This window comes from Triticum aestivum, chromosome 6A (genome assembly GCF_018294505.1).
Source record: "Triticum aestivum cultivar Chinese Spring chromosome 6A, IWGSC CS RefSeq v2.1, whole genome shotgun sequence".
NCBI lineage: Eukaryota > Viridiplantae > Streptophyta > Magnoliopsida > Poales > Poaceae > Triticum > Triticum aestivum.
In genome coordinates, this window is record NC_057809.1 from 174,308,861 (window position 1) to 174,322,793 (window position 13,933).

The window sequence follows — 13,933 nt, forward strand, 5'->3', positions numbered from 1 at the left end:
TTAGCACTCCGATTGCTCCTCTTACCGATGTTGAATCTTGTGAAATTAATGCCGCTTTGCTGAATCTTGTCATGAAAGATCCGTTTTCCGGCCTTCCAAGTGAAGATGCCGCTACCCATCTAAATACCTTCGTTTGATTTGTGTGATATGCAAAAGAAGAAAGATGTGGATAATGATATTGTTAAATTGAAGCAATTTCCTTTTTCGCTTAGAGATCGTGCTAAAGCTTGGTTTTCGTCTTTGCCTAAAAATAGTATTGATTCTTGGAACAAGTGCAAAGATGCTTTTATCTCTAAGTATTTTCCTCCCGCTAAGATCATCTCCCTTAGAAACGATATTATGAATTTTAAGCAACTTGATTATGAACATGTTGCACAAGCTTGGGAGAGGATGAAATTAATGATACGTAATTGCCCTACTCATGGTTTGAATTTGTGGATGATTATACAAAAAATTTATGCCGGATTGAATTTTGCTTCTAGAAATCTTTTAGATTCAGCCGCGGGAGGCACTTTTATGGAAATCACTTTAGGAGAAGATACTAAACTCCTAGATAATATTATGGTTAATTATTCTCAATGGCATACTGAAAGATCTACTAATAAAAGGTGCATGCGGTAGAAGAAATTAATGTTTTGAGTAGAAATATGGATGAACTTATGAAATTATTTGCTAGTAAGAGTATTTCTTCTGATCCTAATGATATGCCTTTGTCTACTTTGATTGAGAATAATAATGAATCTATGGATGTGAATTTTGTTGGTAGGAACAATTTTGGTAACAAAGCGTATAGAGGAAATTTTAATCCTAGGCCTTATCCTAGTAATCCCTCTAATAATTATGGTAATTCCTACAACAATTCTTATGGAAATTATAATAAGATGCCCTCTGATTTTGAATCTAATATTAAAGAATTTATTACTTCGCAAAAGAATTTCAATGCTTTGATTGAAGAAACATTGCTTAAGATTGATGAGTTGGCTAGGAACGTTGATATAATTTCTCTTGATGTTGATTCTTTGAAACTTAGATCTATTCCTTCTAAGCATGATATCAATGAGTCTCTCAAAGCCATGATAATTTTCATTGATGAGTGCAAAGAAAGGACCGCTAGGATGCGTGCTAAGAAAGATGCCTTTATAAGAGCGTGTCCTTCTAGTTCCTATGAAAATAAAGATGAAGATCTAAAAGTTATTGATGTGTCCCCTATTAAATCTTTGTTTTGCAATATGAATAATGATAATGATGGGACTGAATATGCTCCACCTTTACCTAGAAGGCGTTCCAAAAATTCGGAGTTTTTAGATCTTGATGCTAAATTTGATGAAAGTGGGATTGAAGAAATTAAAACCCTAGATGTTGCTAAACCCACTATTTTGGATTTCAAGGAATTTAATTATGAAAATTGCTCTTTGATTGATTGTATTTCCTTGTTGCAATCCGTGCTAAATTCTCCTCATGCTTATAGTCAAAATAAAGCGTTTACTAAACATATCGTTAATGCCTTGATGCAATCTTATGAAGAAAAACTTGAGTTGGAAGTTTCTATCCCTAGAAAAATTTATGATGAGTGGGAACCAACTATTAAAATTAAGATTAAATATCATGAGTTCTATGCTTTATGTGATTTGGGTGCTAGTGTTTCCAGGATTCCAAAGACTTTGTGTGATTTGTTAGGTTTCCGTGATTTTGATGATTGCTCTTTAAACTTGCACCTTGCGGATTCCACTATTAAGAAACCAATGGGAAGAATCAATGATGTTCTTATTGTCTCAAATAGGAATTATGTGCCCGTAGATTTTATTGTTCTTGACATAGATTGCAATCCTTCATGTCCTATTATTCCTGGTAGACCTTTCCTTAGAACGATTGGTGCAATTATTGATATGAAGGAAGGAAATATTAGATTCTAATTTCCGCTAAGGAAAGCATGGAACACTTTCCTAGAAAGAAAATTAAATTACCTTATGAATCTATTATGAGAGCCACTTATGGATTGCCTACCAAAGATGGCAATACCTAGATCTATCCTTGCTTTTTATGCCTAGCTAGGGGCGTTAAACGACAGCGCTTGTTGGGAGGCAACCCAATTTTATTTTTATTCCTTGCTTTTTGCTCCTATTTAGTAATAAATAATTTACCTAGCCTCTGTTTTGGTTGTGTTTTTTGTGTTTAATTAGTGTTTGTGCCAAGTAGAACCGTTGGGAAGACTTGGGGAAAGTCTTATTATCTTGCTGTAAAAAATAGAAACTTTAGCGCTCACGAGAGCTGCTGCCATTTTTATTTGGAAAGTACTATTTAGTTAATTATTTTTGAAGATTATTAATAGATAAATTACTCACGTCCAGAAATTTATTTTAGAATTTTTGGGGTTCCAGATCTTGTGCTAGCTACAGATTACTACAGACTGTTCTGTTTTTGACAGATTCTGTTTTTCGTGAGTTGTTTGCTTATTTTGATGAATCTATGGCTAGTAAAATAGTTTATAAACCATAGAGAAGTTGGAATAAAGTAGGTTTAACACAAATATAAATAAAGAATGAGTTCATTACAGTACCATGAAGTGGTCTTTTGCTTTCTTTCGCTAACGGAGCTCATGATATTTTCTACTTTAAGTTTTGTGTTGTGAAGTTTTCAAGTTTTGGGTAAAGATTTGATGGATTATGGAACAAGGAGTGGCAAGATCCTAAGCTTGGGGATGCCCATGGCACCCCCGAGATAATCTAAGGACACCTAAAAGCCAAAGCTTGGGGATGCCCCGGAAGGCATCCCCTCTTTCGTCTACTTCTATCGGTAACTTTACTTGGAGCTATATTTTTATTCACCACATGATATGTGTTTTGCTTGGAGCATCTTGTATGATTTGAGTCTTTGATTTTTAGTTTACCACAATCATCCTTGCTGTACACACCTTTTGAGAGAGCCATACATGATTTGGAATTTGTTAGAATACTCTATGTGCTTCGCTTATATCATTTGAGTTATATAGTTTTTGCTCTAGTACTTCACTTATATCATTTGAGTTATATAGTTTTTGCCCATCCCAGAATTGCTGTTTTTGCCTATTTTAGGGTTTCGAAGGAAAGGAATATCAAATGGAGTCCAAACAGAATGAAACCTTCGGGAACGTGATTTTTGGAATGAGCAAGACCCAGGAGACTTGGACCCTACGTCAAGCAACCAACAGGGAGGCCACGAGGTAGGGGGCGCGCCTACCCCCCCAGGCGCGCCCTCCACCCTCGTGGGCCCCCTGTTGCTCCACCGACGTACTCCTTCCTCCTATATATACCTACGTACCCCAAACGATCAGATACAGAGCCAAAACCCTAATTCCACCGTCGTAAATTTCTTTATCCATGAGATCCCATCTTGGGGCCTGTTCTGGAGCTCCGCCGGAGGGGGAATCCATCATGGAGGGCTTCTACATCAACACCATAGCCTCTCCGATGAAGTGTGAGTAGTTTACCTCAGACCTTCGGGTCCATAGTTATTAGCTAGATGGCTTCTTCTCTCTTTTTGGATCTCAATACAATGTTCTCCCCCTCTCTTGTGGAGATCTATTCGATGTAATCTTCTTTTTGCGGTGTGTTTGTTGACACAGATGAATTGTGGGTTTATGATCAAGATTATCTATGAACAATATTTGAATCTTCTCTGAATTCTTTTATGTATGATTGGTTATCTTTGCAAGTCTCTTCGAATTATCAGTTTGGTTTGGCCTACTAGATTGATCTTTATTGCAATGGGAGAAGTGCTTAGCTTTGGGTTCAATCTTGCGGTGTCCTTTCCCAGTGACAGTAGGGATAGCAAGGCACGTATTGTATTGTTGCCATCGAGGATAAAAAGATGGGGTTTATATCATATTGCATGAGTTTATCCATCTACATCATGTCATCTTGCTAAAGCGTTACTCCGTTCTTATGAACTTAATACTCTAGATGCATGCTGGATAGCGGTCGATGAGTGGAGTAATAGTAGTAGATGCAGGCAGGAGTCAGTCTACTTGTCTCGGACGTGATGCCTATACACATGATCATACCTAGATATTCTCATAACTATGCTCAATTCTGTCAATTGCTCAACAGTAATTCGTTCACCCACCGTAAAATACTTATGCTCTTGAGAGAAGCCACTAGTGAAACCTATGCCCCCCGGGTCTATCTTCATCATATTAATCTTCCAATACTTAGTTATTTCCTTTGCTTTTATTTTACTTTGCATCTTTATCACAAAAATACCAAAAATATTATTCTATCATATCTATCAGATCTGACTCTCGTAAGTGACCGTGAAGGGATTGACAACCCCTTATCGCGTTGGTTGCGAGGAGTTATTTTTTTTGTGCAGGTACGAGGGACTCGCGCGTAGCCTCCTACTGGATTGATACCTTGGTTCTCAAAAACTGAGGGAAATACTTACGCTACTTTGCTGCATCATCATTTCCTCTTCAAGGAAATCCAATGCAGTGCTCAAGAGGTAGCAGGGCACCTGGGTGGGCACAACCCACCAGGGCGCGCCCCCCTCTCCTAGCGCACCCAGGTGGGTTGTCCCCACCTGGTGGCCCCGCGGACCCTGAAACCGACGCCCTAAAATCCTATTTTTCCAGAAAAAAATGAGGGAGAAAGAATTATCACGAGCCACGAGACGGAGCCGCCATCACCTCTTGTTCTTCATCGGGAGGCCATATCTGGAGTCCGTTTGGGGCTCCGGAGAGGGGGATCTTTGTTCTTCATCATCACCAACCCTTCTCCATCGCCAATTCCATGATGCTCCCCACCGGGAGTGGGTAATTCCTTCGTAGGGTCACTGGTCGGTGAGGAGTTGGATGAGATTCATCATGTAATCGAGTTAGTTTTGTTAGGGCTTGATCCCTAGTATCCACTATGTTCTAAGATTGATGTTGCTATGACTTTGCCATGCTTAATGCTTGTCACTTTGGGCCTGGGTGCCATGATTTCAGATCTGAACCGTGTTTATGTTATCACCATCATATCCATGTTCTAGATCTGATCTTGCAAGTTATAGTCACCTACTACGTGTTATGATCCGGCAACCCCGGAGTGACAATAGTCGGGTGTTGGAAATATGCCCTAGAGGCAATAATAAATTAGTTATTATTATATTTCCTTGTTCATGATAATCGTTTATTATCCATGCTAGAATTGTATTGATAAGAAACTCAGATACATGTGTGGATACATAGACAACACCATGTCCCTAGTAAGCCTCTAGTTGACTAGCTCATTGATCAATAGATGGTTACGGTTTCCTGACCATGGACATTGGATGTCGTTGATAACGGGATCACATCATTAGGAGAATGATGTGATGGACAAGACCCAATCCTAAGCCTAGCACAAGATCGTATAGTTCATCTTCTAAAGCTTTTCTAATGTCAAGTATCATTTCCTTAGACCATGAGATTGTGCAACTCCCGGATACCGTAGGAATGCTTTGGGTGTACCAAACATCACAACGTAACTGGGTGGCTATAAAGGTGCACTGCGGGTATCTCCGAAAGTGTCTGTTGGGTTGGCACAAATCGAGACTGGGATTTGTCACTCCGTGTAACGGAGAGGTATCTCTGGGCCCACTCGGTAGGACATCATCATAATGTGCACAATGTGACCAAGGAGTTGATCACGGGATGATGTGTTACGGAACGAGTAAAGAGACTTGCCGGTAACGAGATTGAACGAGGTATCGGGATACCGACGATCGAATCTTGGGCAAGTATCGTACCGATAGACAAAGGGAATTGAATACGAGATTGATTGAATCCTCGACATCGTGGTTCATCTGATGAGATCATCGTGGAGCATGTGGGAGCCAACATGGGTATCCAGATCTCGCTGTTGGTTAATGACCGGAGAGTTGTCTCGGTCATGTCTGCATGTCTGCCGAACCCGTAGGGTCTACACACTTAAGGTTCAGTGACGCTAGAGTTGTAGAGATATTAGTATGTGGTTAACCGAAAGTTGTTCGGAATCTCGGATGAGATCCCGGACGTCACGAGGAGTTCCAGAATGGTCCGGAGGTAAAGATTTATATATAGGAAGTCCAGTTTCGGCCACCCGGAGAGTTTCGGGAGTCATCGGTATTGTACCGGGACCACCGGAAGGGTGCCGGGGGTCCACCGGGTGGGGCCACCTATCCCGGAGGGCCCCATGGGCTGAAGGGGCGTGGGAACCAGCCCCTGGTGGGCTGGTGTGCCCCCCCTTGGGCCTCCCATGCGCCTAGGGTTGGAAACCCTAAGGGGTGGGGGCGCCTCCACTTGGCTTGGAGGCCAAGCCACCCCTAGGGCTGCCGCCCCCTCCCTAGATGGGATCTACAAGGGGCCGGCGCCCCCCTGGGCCCCTATATATAGTGGAGGGGAGGGAGGGCAGCCGCACCTGAAGCCCTGGCGCCTCCCTCCCTCCCGTGACACCTCTTCCTCCCCGTTTGTGCTTGGTGAAGCCCTGCCGGGATCCCGCTACTTCCACCACCACGCCGTCGTGCTGCTGGATCTCCATCAACTTCTCCTCCCCCTTGCTAGATCAATAAGGAGGAGACGTCTCTGCTCCATACGTGTGTTGAACGCAGAGGTGCCGTCCGTTCGGCGCTAGGATCATCGGTGATTTGGATCACGACGAGTACGACTCCATCAACCCCGTTCTCTTGAACGCTTCCGCTTAGCGATCTTCAAGGGTATGAAGATGCACTCCCTCTCTCTCTTTGCTAGATGACTCCATAGATTGATCTTGGTGATGCGTAGGAATTTTTTTGAATTATTGCTATGATCCCCAACATCGGGACCACTCCCGGTGATGACCGTAGTTTGAGGAGTTCATGTATTCACCGTGTGTTAATGCTTTGTTCCGGTTCTCTATTAAAAGGATGCCTTAATATCCCTTGGTTTCCAATAGGACCCCATTGCCACGGGAGGGTAGGACAAAAGATGTCATGCAAGTTCTTTCCATAAGCACGTATGACTATTTACGGAATACATGCCTACATTATATTGATGAACTGGAGCTAGTGTCGTATCGCCCTAGGTTATAATTGTCTCATGATGAATATCATCCAACAAGTCACCGGTCCAATGCCTACGAATTTATCCTATATTGTTCTTGCTAGGTTACTATTGCTGTCGTTAATGTTGCACTTGTTACAAAACTACTGCTATCACTGTTACCGTTACCATTGCTACTGCTACTATTATCAAAACTATCATATTACTTTGTACTGATCACTTTGCTGCAGATAATTAATCTCCAGGTGTGGTTGAATTGACAACTCAACTGCTAATACCTTCAAATATTCTTTGGCTCCCCTTGTGTCGAATCTATAAATTTGGGCTGAATACTCTACCCTCGAAAACTGTTGCGATCCCCTATACTTGTGGGTTATCACTAGGCAGGTCACTTGTTTCTTGTGTGAAGGAACTACTCATTACCCAGCTCAATGCCAAATTTACCCCAAGGTACAAGAAATTTCCAATCAGCGGAAGGAAGCCAAGAAAGAAGCCCTCAAGGAAAATTTTGAAGAACCTGGGATGAAGGAAGTTGTTGAAGACCCCGATGGAGAAAGCCTAAACAGATTTTTCGCCTATGCCTACTATTCATGTGGTGAAGAAGGAATGTTTTACAGTATTGCATGAAGGAAAGCCAAGAGTATCTGAGAGACTTCCCGACAGAAGAAGTGGAGATTGGTCCACGGGAAATAGAAGGATTGATCGGAATGAAGAAGTCCAAGAAGAGAAAAAGAATGAATCTCCCAAACAACCCAGATTTCACAAAGAAGGATAAGAGCCATATTACCTGTTTTGAGTGCAAGAATACATGACATTATGCCAGTAATTGCCCAGAAAAGAAGCAAATAACCCAAGGAGGTAGCAGGAAGCCCCTGGATTTGTCCGACGTCATTTGTTTACGCTGCAAGGAAGCATGCCATTTTGGTGGAGAATGTTCAGAACCGAGGAAAGGTTGAAGCCGGACATGTGGTAACTTCTGTATTCTGTTCACATAATAGACCAGAAATAGTACTAACGGTAAAAACACAAGCATCTAGCACATCTAAGTGCAGAAGTTTTGTTCTCGTTTTTTCTCTGTGTGATCTTACCTTACCATTACTTATGGTGGCGCAGGGTCGGAGCGAGGTAGGGGAGATTTTGTTTTGGGGGGCTTGCGATGTAAAAATTGCCATTTTCTGCCAACGTTCTTTGCAACCGCTTTCATATTTTTGAACAATCAAGAGGAGGGGGATGTGCGGTGGATATATTCCTGAAAGGTACGAAACACGACAAGCCTTCACAAGGGTGCGCTAGACCGCTAGGAGAGGTATTGATGCCGAGACAAGGCGGCGGCCTTTCCAAGCGGGATCTTTGAGTCTTAAGGACCAAGAGTGAAGTGAGGCCAACGAGTTGGTCTTCGTTGAGGAAGACACAAGTGTTCCTCGAATCCCAAATTTTACATAGAATGAAGAGACCGCCAAATGTCGTTGACGAGGCCAACAGGAGAGCGGATGGACGTCCCAGATGAGGTCCGTGTGGCGGGCTTCAAAAGGCCCAACTCTTGCCAAACACGAGTATCATGTGGGCATTGGATGAACATGTGTAGCACATCCTCGCAGCTGGGGCATGAGCTACCCGGAGGTGATTTTCCGGTGGAAGAGATTGCTTTCAAACACCCGAAAATTTGAGCACAGGGAGAGGCATTGACACCGAGACAAGGTGGTGGAGACCTTGGATATTTGAATCTAATAAAGGACCAAAGGGTGAAGTCTTTTTTCCTAACAGTGAGGCCACCTGATTGGACATCATTTCGAAAGAGATGGGTGTTCTTCGAGTCCATCTGAGGACCAACCTGACCAGTGTGGGTCAACCTCCAAACACCATAGCCCATGACCTCGACGACATTCGGGGATCCCCTGCCCTGCTGGCTCCTAGATGAAGGCAAGAGCCCGTCTGACCGCGAATGGAGCCTAGGGAAACTTATTCAGACGCCACACTGTTGCAACAGTGTCGGCAGGAACTCCCTCAATTCTAACGCTACTGAGAACCCATCCGAAGCGCAGATCCGAGGTTACACCTCTGTCCCGCCATCGAAGAGGCCGGCGGAGGGAGATGGAACCAGCGACAGCGCCGATGGCACACAAAGGGACCCGCTCGCCTGGCTAACCCTAACCGCTCGCCCACCGTGATGAGGTTCTTGGAGTTAGAAGGTAGTCCTACGTAGTAATAAAGAAGGCAACACGTTTTTGATATATCGGTTAAAAAACACGTTTTTGATATACTAGCTTACCACTCATGCCAAAAAAGGAGAAAAAAAAAGAAGACAGCACGTTTCGCATCGTAAAAAATAGCCTGCCGACGCGGGAAGTGGAACCGACCGAGCGGCCCGCCAGCCTGACTCGGGAAAAAAAACCAGTCCGTGTTCGGGTCGGGTCGAAAACCCTAAACGCCAGACTGACTCGAAAAAAAAACCAACCCGTGTTCGGGTCGGGTCGAAAACCCTAAACCCAGATCGATCGATCGAGAGTTCGAGACCGTCTTCTCGGTCGCAAGCCAGCAATCGAAGCTCTGCTCCCTGCCCCCGCGAAATCTCAATCTTTCGCCGTCGAGCTCCCGCCAAATCACGCTCCTGCTCCCGCGAAATCGAGCTCCCGCCCTGCTCCCGCCGAATCCAATATGCCGCGACACCGCCGCTGCAGCCGGCTGCGCCGCATCGTCGGCGGCGTCTCAGTCGGAGCTCTCCTGCTGTTAGCCGGAAGCGGAGGCCACAACGCCTACTCGGGCCGCCCGGTCTTCTCGCTGCCCCTCGGCCTCGGCGCCCCCTTCCCGCTCGTCGCCGACAGTCCGGCGCCCCCGCCCTTCCCGTTCGCTGCCGACTTTTCTCCGTCGCCGTCCCCGCAATCCCAATACTCGCCCTTCCGCCTCAGCGATGACAGCCTCGCGCGGCGCCTTCTGCCCCTCCGCCTCCGCGCCAGCCAATCGCCGCCGCAGCAGGACGCGGATGCGGTCCTCCTTCCCGACCAGGAGGTCCTGATCCTGGACGACGCTGAGCCTACCGGCGACGCCATCTGCGCCTTCCAGGGCGGGGCTTCCTCCCCGGCGAGACCGCTCGGGAGGCTGCCGGCGTCCGGACTTCACGCATACGTCTGCCGCCTTCCCGACCCAGCGCAGAGCTTCCAGCAGCTCCAAGCGCCGCTCTTACTCCACTCCTCCACCTCCTCGGCCGCCGCAGCTGCTCCAGATTCCCCTTCTCCTTCTCCGGGCCGCGCATTGCTTAACTGGAGCAGCGACCCGATAGTGTTTGACTCGGCTCTTCTGGACGGAGGCGACTTGCTCGTCTTCGCTAAGGGAATCAGCCGCCGCCAAGGCCTTCAGTGCCTGTACCGCTACAGCGACGGCGCCGATACCATGCTGGCAACTACACCGGCAATCACCTCAGTACAGCAAGTTACTGGCTGCCCCTCGCCGCCGACACCTGTCAAGTCAGGAGGAAGCACCAAGGGGTCACCGGCGAGGATCCCATGCCCTCCGTTGCAACCTTTCGTCGACAGCAAGCTGAATCTTCTTTGGTGACTCCTCAAAAGAGTTCAATTTGCGCCTGCACAATGGGACGCAACATCTCCAAGTTTCTCAGGGAGTGGGCACTCTACCATAGTGCGATTGGGGTGGATCAGTTCTTTATCTATGATAATGGCAGCGAGGACAACTTGGCAGGCCTAGTGGCGCAGCTCATATCCTCCGGGCTCAACATCACAACCGTGCCATGGCCTTGGACCAAGGTCCAAGAAGCTGGTCTGTCTCATTGCGCGGCCACACAGCAAGCTTCGTGCCAATGGATGGCTGTCATAGATGTCGATGAATTCATCTTCTCAACAAGCTGGGCAGGATTAGAGAAGCCATCAAAATCTTTGCTAGAGCCCGCTATTTCTGTTGATGATAGCGTTGGCCAAATATACCTTGCTTGTTATGATTTTGCCCCCTCGGGCCAAACAGCACATCCACCGGAGGGGGTCTGCCAGGGCTACACTTGCCGGCTGAAGAGCCCGCAGCGGCACAAATCCTTGGTCCGTCTCGACGCCGTGGAACCATCCTTCATGAATGTGGTCCATCATTTTAAGCTCAAGCCTGCTTTCAAAAGCATCTGGACTGCGTTCGCACGTGTTAACCACTACAAATACCAAGCTTGGCCGGAGTTCAAAGTCAAGTTCAAGAGGCGTGTGTCCGCTTACGTGGCTGATTGGAAAGATCCGATCAACCTCGACTCAAAGGACCGGGCTCCTGGCTTAGGAGTTAATGACGTCGAACCAGAAGGCTGGGCCCAAAAATACTGCAAGGTTAAAGACAATATCCTTAAGCTGTTGACTGCAAGATGGTTCGGTGTCGGATTTGGGAACCCTCATTAGCTCCAGTCAGATCAGGTAACACACACGGGTAAGATCTACCACCCCTCCCCCTCTTTTACATAGTAATTTCTGTTTATTTACACTAACAAAACGTAAATCAAAACCACTAAGTCTTCCAGAATTAGAAATTATCTCTTAAATTGGATGGTATACACCTTTTAAATAGGCTTTAGGTTGATGGGGAAGCACCACAGTACGTGTGTGTTGCTCAATGATGAACATACTCCCTCTAGTCTAGTTCTGAAAAAGCCCCCAAAATGCAACTTTTACTTCTTATTTTCGTTAACTATAAAACTCTTCAAAATTATACAGTACTTATTTAAAATACTTTATGAGAGATAACCTTTATTTTAACTATACATTATTACTGTAAAGCTCTTCAAGACAATATTGTTTTGAAAATACTTTATGAGATAAACCTACACATTGTTTTCACATATCCAATCCAAAAATATTATGAAATATAGTGAGTCAAAGTTTGGAAAAAGTTAATTAAACCCATGCCTAAACCAACAACTTTTCCAGAACTAGAAGAGGGAGTATAATAATAACCTGAGAGCATTTTCCCTATCGATAGTTAGCAGTTTGTTTTCGCTATTCAAGCTCTTGCTGTCCTTCTTTTTCCATCTTGAACTGTTAAGAACAGATTTATGTTCATTTTGCCTTGATACTCAGCACGTGACACGGTGCTTTAATATCGGTTCTTTTGCTAAAATTGGATGACTTCTTTTCCTTGAATGATTTTGGCTTAACAGTTGGGCTTAGATCAGTTGAATTTGTAATGCTTAGCTGGAGCACGACATGAAGCCTCTTTATTTTATTTTATTTTTGGACCTGTGTGGGCTGGATTACTAATCAGTGAAAGCTTCACACAAATGATTTCAAATCTTGTTTGTTGATTGAGGTACATTTCTTAAGTATCTATTGGCTGATCCTTATGGTTGTTTGGCTTCTATTCTGAAACTATTGGATTGAGATGCTGGTCTACACTTTGTTGGCTTTTCTATAAAAAATGAATCTTGGTTTATGATGCAGTTAAGCTTTGGCTTATATGGTTTTGTTCCAGTTTTGACTTGTTTTAATTAGCTGGAAACATCTTTGGAAAGTCTTTCTTGATATGGAACTCATACATCAAAATGCATCTCCAATGGAGAATGCGACATTGTCAAACTGACCTTGCAAGTTGAACATGTGAACGAGTGTATTGAAAATTACCTTGCTGCCTGGTTTCTACTGATCCGAAGAAACGGGTTCAGCATTTACCCATGGCTGAATACTGGTACAACAGTTCTTTTCATTCGTCTCTCCAAGAGACTCCTTTCGAGGCCTTATATGGATATCCACAGCCACAAATCAGTGAGTTCTCAACGGTAGGCACTACTGACAGTGAGGCACAGACAACAACTGCTGTCAACACTGAAGCACAATCTCTTAATTGCCCAGCAACTCATGAAGAAATATGCAGATCGCAAGCGAGTTGGAAGGACTCTTGCAGTAGGTGACATGGTTTACTTGAAGCTTCAGTCATATCGTCTGAATGCTTTCGGCCTTCGTTCTCACATCAAGCTGCAAAGGAAGTTTTACGGACCATTTCGAGTACTGTATCATGTGGGCAATGTGGCATATCACCTGCAGCTGCAAACGTGGGTATCCACCCAGTGTTCCACATCAGCTAGCTGAAGGAACAAATTGGACTCAATGTAGTTCCCTGTGCTGATTTACCTCTAGGTGATCCTGAACGGTGTACCAGAACTGAACCTGTTATCGTACTTCAGACCCAACAGATCCCTCGCAACAATCTACCGGTTGTCCAATGGCTTGTACAACGGGAGAATTTTCCACTGGATGACGCAACTTGGGAAGCCGTGGATTTCATGAAGCATACATTCTCAGCCTTTTTCAGGAAGACAGTCGAAGGATGGTGTCGTCAACCTTCAGCTTCTTGAAGGCAAGATCGCGCTCGCAAGGGGGCATTGTCAGACTGAACTTGCAAGGTGTTCTAGTCTTCAGTTAACTGTACCGGTTCAGATAATGAACGGCTGGGGATTGACGATGGAGAAGATCGGACGGCTTGCATTCACTCACCGTCTACCTCTAGCTTATTTACTTTTCACTGTTGCTTTTCTTACCTCTTTATTCTTTCCTTGGCAACAACGGCTGTAACAGAAAAATGTATGCGCTACACGGGATAAGCCCCGATCAATCAATAAAGCACTATATGAAGCCTTTTAGTTTTATTTTCTTTTTGGTTTGTGTGGGCTGGACCAATAATTCATGAAATCTTCACCCAAATGATTTCAAATCTTATTTGTTAACTAAGGTTCATTTCTTAAATATCTATTGGTTGATCCTTGGTTGTTTGTCTTCTGTTCTGAAACTAGTTCATTTCTCGTGATGTCGTGATTTTGGTGAGATGTTGGTCTGCACTTCCCTTTAGGAAATGAATCCTGGTTTTCTATGACTTTACTTGGAACTTATCTTTAATGACGCAGTTAAGGTTTGGCTTATATGGTTATGTTCCAGTTTCGACTTGTTTGAA

General features: G+C 44.7%; 1 pseudogene; it reads left to right on the forward strand.

The window, feature by feature from the left end:
• Nucleotides 1-9,467: 9,467 nt before the first annotated feature.
• LOC123132666 (glycosyltransferase family 92 protein Os08g0121900-like) lies at nt 9,468-13,670 on the forward strand (annotated as a pseudogene).
• The last annotated feature ends 263 nt before the right edge of the window (nt 13,671-13,933 follow it).